Genomic DNA, 9,741 nt, shown 5'->3' with positions numbered 1-9,741 from the left:
TAATGGATCCAAGGTTATCCCACACAAGTCTCAGTTTCTAGAATGAAGGAAATTTATTTTAGCTCCAGCTTTGGAAATCAAGACTCACTGTCTCATCACAATTCATTCAAATGAGGAGGGGGAACGAGAGGTGAGCCAGTTCCCAGGACCTGTGCAAATCCCCAGGTAACCTGGATTGTCTGGTAGACGGATTTCCTCCCCATAGTTTTCTTTTTGCTGTAACTTGAAACCCAGGGAGGCTGGTATCTGACAAACAAGTCTCAGTCTTGGGTGCGGCCTCGGATGCATTTCTGAGTTTATACCTGGCATGGCCCCTGTGTAGGATGGGTAAGGAGAGGACCGAGGCGAGCTTTTATCCTGCTGTTGTTTCTGTATTGCCAGTTTAGGCCACAATGACCGAGTTTCCCTTTTAACCTCATCCCAGAGTCTGGCCAAACAGAAGCACTTGTCAGGCCAGTTCAGTTCATTTCAATTCATTGGCAATTTTTATCATACAATTGAATGAGGATGTGTCCCAGAACCAGGGAAACTGACTCAAGTCCTGCCCCTGAAGTTTACTAGCTGTGTGACTTTGGGCAAGTTACTTCAAATCCTCACACCTCAGTTTCCCTTTGTGTAAAAAAAAAAGGAGCTTACACAATATGGCCCCCGAGCTCCTTTCCAACTCTAAATTTGTTATTCTAACAGCCTCCTAAATGCTCAGGCACTGATCTGGGCCCTTGGGATCTGGAGACAAAAATGTAAACCATTCCTGTCTTCCAAGTCTTATGCTCTGGTGAGGAGACACTGTGTCAGGAGAATGCTCTGGCTCACTGTCCCCGAGCCAGAATGGCTGCATTTGTCAGCGAACTCAGAGTCTTCCTACACAGGAAGGTACAAGATCAGAGTAAGGTGATTTAGGGAAGAAGATATTAGAACCTGGTCACCCAGTCCTGCCTGATTCTCTGTGACTCCATTTGGGTATTTTTTTGGATAACGATACTGGAATGGGTTTGTCATTTCCTTCTCCATTTCATTTTACCAATGAGGAAACAGAGGCAAACAGGGTAAAATGACTTGCCCAGGGTCATACAGCTAATAAATGTCTGAAGTCACATTTGAACTCAGGTCCTCCCCACTCCAGTGGCTGGTCTCTAGAAAGTGGACAGATCAGAAAAGACCTCAAGTAAAAGATAGTGTGTCAGCTGCCCTTTGAAGGAAACTGTATTAGAAGAGGCAGAGGTGAAAAGGGAGGGCATTCCAGGCATTGGGAAGAGCCAGTACAAAGTCATGGAAGCAGGAAATATGATGAGGAACACGAAGGGCTTGCTTGGTTGGCTGGTAGCTCCAATAAGGTTCTCCATGCAATCTTCAATGAGTTATGTAAATGTCATTATTACTACAGAATGGACTGAAAACAAAGCAAAACAAAAATCAGTTCCCTCATACAAATTGCCATGATCCAGGTCAATCCGTGCTTGCTCTCCTGCTTAAAGAAAATGGAGACTTTTCCTAAGCTGTGTCAGTCAAAATTCCATCCCTCCCAGTAACTGGACTCCAAGGGAGGGTGTGTGGACAAGACCTAAAGTTTCAACTCAATTCCATCCCATGTTAACACATCATTTTTCAGTGCTAATTTTGGGGAGTCTCTATCTTTTGTGAGTCAAATACCTTGTCTAAAAGACAATATTCAATGTTCTAAAAGACTATTATTCTATACTTGGATAACTTCATTGAATCTGAGATCAAGTCAGTGTAGACAGTCCCCTCACCAGCCAAGATTGCGATCCCTTCAGGCATTTGTTCTCTGGGTCACCAAAAGATGAAAACTTCCTCCCTTAGTGGACAACTTTCTGGGGACGAGTCTTTCCCTGGACTGATCCTCCACAACCAAACACAGCCTGACCCTGGACTTCATGCCCCAAATCTTCCTCAACCAAGAATTTTTGATGAAGAACTAGAAGGAGCCTCAGGACCATCTGATCCAACTCTTTTGTTTCCTAGATGAGGAACTAGGAGAGCAAAGAGGTGATATGACTTGTCTACTAAAGTCACCACAAGTAAGAAGGGACAGAGTCACGGCTTGAATTCAGTTCCCCCCATCTCCAAATCTACTTTGGAGGACCTGCCACCTCTCCAAGCTTACAAGACCACAGCCATTTCCAATCCCCTTCAGCCAACAGCAGGAAAAATGGCCCCCTGAGAGACAAAACAATCTCATGACCAGAACAGAGAGATAAAGGCCCGAGGCTATTCTCCCTGCAGAGGATTGCCTCCACACTTGAACATAACCCAGCCTATATAAGTACTGCCTCAATTCCTTGCATTTTGTACTTACCCTAGCTTTGGTAGAGAGCTAGTCAATAATCCATCTCTTCAGGTGTAGTTAGCAGCCCAGAAGCAGCTATGAAAGGTGTGCATTCGCCAAATTAGGGAGCAGATCTCCCAAACCACTTCATTGTGCCTTTCTGGAAAGTCTCCCTCAGCCTCTTCCTTGTATCATCAGACTTGTCTGCCTGTAAGTAACTAGTGACCATGGACAGACTCACCACTATTCTAAGTCACAGTTTCCTCATCTGTAAAATTGGAATGATAATTCCCATCATTCCTATTTAATTAGGTTGTTCTAAGGCTTAATGAATGAATCACCAAGCATTTATGAAGTCCCTCTGCAGAAATGAAAGTCCCTGCCCTTGAGGCAATTATACTCTCAGGGGCAGATGATAGAGATTTGGAAATGGGGAGAAGTCTAATGTGGAACCCACATTTTCCTGATTTCAGATCTAACACATTATCCTATATATTAAATTATCCTCTAAAAAGTAAACTGGCTCTTAGACATTCTTGATTTCCAATCAGTTTAGTGTCCCAGTCTTATACCTTTGGATCAGAGACAGCATTTGATCTTGTTTGACAAAGGGAAAGTAGTCAAACGTCCCTGGCCACTTTTGTAAGGTAGACTCTCAGCCTTGCTCCCTGAGTTTCACTGATTCAAATCTTTCCTTTCTTGGTGTGTGATTTCCAGGAAAGAGTTTCATCAGAATAATCATTTGAATATAAAAATACCCAGACTTGATTGTTAAGTGAATTCCTTAGTTAGAGCCCATTGGACCTTGCTAGGTGTCTAGTCCCAAAATCCAATCACTAGTTATTTGCATAATTACTATTTAAGGTTTCTACTTTATGTTGAAAATGGAGTTTAGACAGTAGAGAGAAAGATCCTGAGGTCAGAGATGCAGAGCTGAGGGGAAGTTGGGGGCCTTCTAGTCCAATCCCCTCATATTTCTGACACTAATGCTCAGAGATGAATGGCCTGTGTAAATGGCAGAACTAAAATTTGAATCTATATTCTTGCTACAATGAATGAACACTGTATAACCAGAGGACCTAGGTTCAAATCCCACTTCTGATGCTTACTATCTGACCCAGGACAAATCATCAACCTTCTTGGGCCTCCCTAAAAGGAATGCTTGGAGCTATATGACCTCTGATATCCTGTCCAGGTCTGGATCTATGACCTCATGTCTCTGAATCCACCCTTGTTTCTGTTGAGTATTAAAGGAAGAAAAAAAAATAATAGAGATATAGCTTTAGTTTTGTCAGGGTTGGTGAGTGTCAGGATTGGGGGAAGGAAGAGCTCAGTCCAAAGGGTAATTTAAGAGCAGATGCCCAGCCCAAGTGGAACCCTGGTTTTTTAAAAAACAAACAAACAAACAAACAAAAAACCCCCAGACATTTGGAGAGAATTGAAGGAACAAAAAAGGCCAATAATTGAAGGCTAAAAATCCTTTTATTAGAGATAAGTAGAAGTGGGGCCAAGTACACATTTGCTTCACCTGAAATAGTTTCCCCCAAACATTTGGGTATATTTTATTTTTAGTTGCAAATTCATCAGTGATCCCTTTCAGTAAAGCCATCCATCTCTCCCATTTTTTTAATTGGCTTCTGTCATCCAATTCTTACACCAAATTTATCATGAGGTTTTCAGAAGCAGTCCTGCCTTTAGCAAATCTATTCAGGCTTCTGCTTTCTCCCCTATCCAGTTTCTAATTCCCAAGAAAACAAACCCCCAAGTCACCACAAATAAGAGCTAAGGAGAATATCTGATTTTTTTTAAAAAGAAAAGTAGGCTAGTTAATGTTTTCTGTATTTTATTGGTTAAAAAAACCAAACCCAACAGCTTTTAGTTTTATTCATCAGTTTGATTAGGTTTTTTTTCTTTTTGCTTCTCCTTTTGTTAATCTCTTCTTTGATTTTCATAATTTTTCATAATTTCATTTAATTTTCATAATTTCTATTTTGGTATTTAACTTGCCCATTTCCTAGTTTTTTTTTAAGTTACACATTCAATTCATTGATTTGTTCTCTCCCACTCTATCCCCCAATTTTTAACCAGAATTTTTAACCAATTTTTAAAAAAGATCTTGAATGAGAAGCCCACACATCACTATATCTTTTAGGCAGAGCCATAGCTAAGAGTTGTTTTTGCTTGGAAGTAAATTTAGGCAAGGTGGGAGGATCAGAGGGAAATTCAATTCAGACATGATGGAGAAGGTATGTCCCACTCCTACACTTTTAGATTCCTATACTGTAGCCAACTGGCTGTTGCCATTAGTAGGCAATAGTTCAACGTATAAGGGTACAATCCATACCTTCTAAATTTTGTCAATCCAGGTTTTTAAAAAAGCCACAAACCCTCTAATTCAGTTGAATTATTGCTTTTTAGCAGTGATAGCTTGATGGACAAGCTAATCAGTGCTCAGAGTCAAATTAAGTGCAGAGACCCAAATTACAGGAAGTAATTATAATAATTTTCATCACTTACATGGTGCTTTGAGATTTATAAAGTACTTTATTTATATTATCTCTAACACAACCCTTTGAGGTAAGTGCTGTTCTTACCCCCTCTTTCCAGATGAATGAGCTGATGCTAAGAGTCTTACATAGAGTCACATAGCTATCTGAAGTAACTGAAGCAGGATTTGAACTCAGATCTGTGCTGATTCCAAATCTCATGCTGCATCCATTAGGCTTCCTAGGGGACTCCACGAAATATTTAAAATTAGGAGAGAAGGATGACGTCTGCAAGGCAAAGAACTAAAGTAAATAAATGTAAGTATTATGTGGGCAGGAATGCCCAGGAGAAAATCCCGAAGTGCTAAGAGACTCAAGGATCTCTTCTGAGGAAAGATTTGTCTATCCTCTCAGGGACTAGGTAGAAAAGGATCTACCCCAACTCTTTGTAGGTTTTGTTTGTTTGCTTTTCTCTAGTGTTGATTCCTAAAGGATGGAGGAAATCATCAGTCTCTAATCTAGACTTTGGGATTTTCTCACTATTTCCAAGTAACTTCCCTAATTAACTCAGGAATTTGGGGCAAAAGGTAAATGTCTCCCCCATCTCATACCAAGAGAGGCAGGAGCTGAGAATTGCCAGATCCTGGGAACTAGTAACTTGAATGGAAAAGGCCAGTTTCATATATGAATTATATGGTCATTCCATGTGAAGTAAGTAGATTCAGTGTGGAAGTTGGACATTTTGAGCCAATATACACACAGTCCAGCAATATGACTGGGTAACTCGGTGGTATAATGGATAGAGCACTGACTCTGGAGTCAGGAAAACCTGAGTTTAAATCTAGCCTCTGACTTTTATTAGTCATGTGACCTCAGTTTCCTTATCAGTAAAATGAGGGAGAGAAGGAAATGGAGACCAATCCACTATCTTTGCCAAGAAAATCTCAAATGGGGTCACAAAGACTTGGATACTTCTGGAAAAAAAAAAAAACAAACAAACCCTGAATAATAACAACAAATATAACTGCTGTCCAGCACATTTAAAAACTAAAGATTTAGGGGCAGCTAGGTGGTGCAGTAGATAGAGCACCAGCCCTGAAGTCAGCAAGATCTGAATTCAAATCTGGTCTCACATACTTAACACTTCTAGACTGTGTGACCCTGGGCAAGTCACTTAACCCCAATTGCCTCTGGAAAAAAAGAAAGAAAGAGAGAGAGAGAGAGAGAGAGAGAGAGAGAGAGAGAGAGAGAGAGAGAGAAAGGAAGGAAGGAAGGAAGGAAGGAAGGAAGGAAGGAAGAAAGAAAGAAAGAAAGAAAGAAAGAAAGAAAGAAAGAAAGAAAGAAAGAAAGAAAGAAAGAAAGAAAAGAAAGAAACTAAGGGCTAAGGACTAAGGATTTGGATTGTAGAGAACAGGGAGAATTGAATAGAACATCCCTTATAAAATGATTTATTTGCCCCAAGTCCAATTGATGAACTCACATTATGTTAAGAGGGCAAGTAAAAGAGATGACAAGGAGGACAAGGAGCTAAGATTTGAAAAGAAATGTGACTGTGTTCTTTATCATTTATGAGATGAGAAGTTTCATACTCAAAATTGATATAATTAGAGGACAGCTAGTCACTAAATAACCAAGGATTGATCATCCCTTTAGTGGCTCTTTAAAAGTTGACATAAACTCTCTGCAGAACTGGTCAAGAATAGAGACACAGTTACATCAGGAGACAGTGCTGAAGATGACCCCTGGCAGCAGAGAAAAGAGCCAAGTATGGCAGAATCTAGCTCCTAAAGGGGGATTACTCCTTTGACTCTTAGAGTGCTGGATTTCTCTTTCCTCTTCTCTTATTGAGTATGATTTCTTGACAAGGCAGCTCCCCACTCAGTAAGAGACCCCAAGACCAGCATGGGCTGGCAGAAAACAACTTTGAGAAATGTGACTTCTGTGAGTTCAAAAGAGACTGCCTGGCTATCAGGGATTAATCTTCAGAGAGGAAAAGGTCCAGGAAATACTGATGGGATTGATCTTCAGAGAGGAAATACTGGTGAGCAAACTGCTTAGAATAAAGGCTGTGTCCAAGAAGAGCAGCATGAAAAAGAAAGGGGTCCTGAAACGTGTCAGCTCGGCTATCTATCTCCCCTGTGTCTCTCTATTAGTGTTCTTTATGTATGGACTCACTCTGTTCTTTGTCATTGTAGAATAGTGAATCTGGAGTTTATGAGGGGATTGTTTTCTCCCTATTTTTTCATCTCGGTTAATGCTTTTCCTCTGAGTGAATTGGATCTACTGACTATTAAAGGTAAACATATTCATGATTGATCATTTTAGGAGTGTGGGCCCACATAGTGAACTCGAGGTAGTTATCCCCTTGAAGATAGAATCTATGAAAACAAGTTAGGGCTGCTTTAGAGTGATGATTGCAGGATATGAGAGGACCACATCTCAGTTCTGTTATTTATAGCTTGTATGTCCTTTGATGAATAATTTCACCTCACTGGGACTCAATTTTCTCAGCTGTAAAATGTACAATAAGATGGCCCTAAATGTATGGCTCCGGGAACATTTGATCCCTGTCCACTTCCTGAGCCACCAGTCGGTCCCTGCTGTTTTAGGCTATAGAATTCTTTCTCACAGATAACAAATGTCTGACTCACTGTTGTTGACCAAGAAGGATACTTGAGTCATCTCAAGTTTGCTGATTCATCTGCTCCCAGCTCTGCTTAAGGGGGACTGGGACTGGATGGATATTTCTGAACCAATGATTGCAAATTGTGAGCATTTAAATATATGAAGAATGTAATGTCCCCATTAGGAAAAACCGCACAGATTGCTCATGCACAGATGGGCTACAGTACCAAAAACAAATTAGTAATTGTTTTATTGGCAGAGTCCTTGAATTAGCTTCTGATGATAGAAAGAACTGCTCCCTACACCAACCTCCTCTAGACTCACCATACCAATCAAGCCATGCTGAGTGGGAATCAACATGAATAGGATCAGAGATTTAGACGTGGAAGTAGCTTCAGGGATCGTGGAGTTCAATCACTCTCATTTTACAGATGAGCAAACTGAGGCTCACTAATTTACTCAGAATCACATTGGGTAGTAAGTGGTGGAGATGGGATATGAAGCTAATGAGAAGTCAAAACAAAGGCTAAGGATGAATCCTTTGAAGGCAGCAGCCTGGGATGTTATTTCTAAAACTTACTTTGAAGAACATACTTCATTTATTTATCTTTCTTTGAGACTTGGTTCAGATGTCTCCTCCTCTGTGATTCATCGGCCCTCTCTCCAGTTGTTAATTCTCTCTACCTTCTCCATGAGCCTTGTCATGACCCTCTATAAGAATGCAAGCCCCTTGAGAAGAGGGACTACTTTGCCTTTTATCTTGCATGGAGCCCAGGAGGTATATAATAAATATGAATTGGATTAAATTCACAAGTGGTAGCCAGAATTACTAAAAAAAAAAAAAAAAGACAATTCCATAAAATAGGGGAGGGAAGGGAGAAGAGGGAAAGTCACAAGATTTGTGGCAGAGTTTAGGGCAATGTCTCATGAGTTTGTTTAGGACTGGAGACAGTCGAGTCTGTTATAGTGTGTAGTGGAAAGTATGGGGCTTAGAGGCCAGAGACTCCAGTTCTGACACTGAATAGTTGAGAGCTCTTCTGCCAGCAGTTGTGGGTTTGAGTCCTAGATTTGTCCTTTGCATGCTGGTATTACCTTATGCATGTGATCTTATGAGATGAGAAATTTCATGCTCAAAACCTATATAATTAGAGGACGCTAAATAACCAAGGATTGATCATCCCTTTAGTAGTTCTTTAAAAGTTTAGTTAACCTCTCTAAAGAACTGGTCAAGAATAGAGACACAGTTAAAATAGGAGACAGCTCTGAAGAGTGTGACCCCTGGCAGCAGAGAAAAGAGCCAGGAAAGTTAAAATTTGTCTGTGCCTCAGTTTCCTTATCTGCACAATCCTGGTGTTTGTCTGGCTGGTACCATAGAAACATGACTGACTCAGAAAAATGAGTCTTCTGACTCCAAGTTGATCATTCTATCCACTGCACCCCCTACCAGATTATTTGAAGTCCTAAGACCTGGATTCAAATCCCTGGTCTTCCCTTTTGGGCAATGGGACTCTTTGTGTCTGTTTCCTCAGTGGCAGAATGAGGACCCTGGACTAAATGAATTTTCTCTGTTCAAAGTGAGACTCTGTGATATCAGCCCTGGGAAGGGAAGTTCAGAATGGCGTTGGTGGGGCACCCAATGTGGGAGAGCCTCCATTCCTTGATTCCTCATGATATTGAAAGGCAGGGCACCCGTGGAGGTCCTGAGCTGCCCAGTAGTAATTCACCTTTCTGGCGCATCACCAGCCCATCTTTGATTTTCAGTCATGTTTTTCAGATAACATCCTTTGCTTCTTTTTTTTTTTCATCATTTCTTTTTTTGTTGTTATGGGTCACAGCTTGTTCACACCACCATCGCCCTCTCTGTTGTCCTCTCAGTGATACTGAACTTTCATTTTTCAGACACTATAGTGTCCATAACTTGCAGCCATGGAACGATACTGATAGAACATTGGTATTAAAAAAAATGAGCCTTCGTTTCAGGAAAGAGTTGGAGGTCATTAAGGGAGTTCTGCAATTTTCCAAAGGCACTTTCCTGCTCACTTTCCTGCTCCCATTTAATGCACAGCCCAATGTGTCCATTTGCCACGGAGATGGATGATGGATGATCTCGGTATGGTATAAATAATTGACAAAGCTCTAATCACATAATCATAGGTTTGGAGTTGGAACCTTCTTTGATATCATTGAATCCAACCTTCTTATTTTTCAGATGAGGAAATGGGGACCTTAGGAGAATGAATTGATTTGCCTCAGGTGTTAAGTAGGAGAGATGGCATATGATCCAGACTGGCTCATTCTGAAGTTAATACTTAAGCATTCCATTGCCCCACATTGTCTTCTCCT

The sequence above is a fragment of the Sarcophilus harrisii genome, chromosome 2 (genome assembly GCF_902635505.1).
Source record: "Sarcophilus harrisii chromosome 2, mSarHar1.11, whole genome shotgun sequence".
NCBI lineage: Eukaryota > Metazoa > Chordata > Mammalia > Dasyuromorphia > Dasyuridae > Sarcophilus > Sarcophilus harrisii.
Note: the sequence above shows the minus strand (reverse complement) of the source record.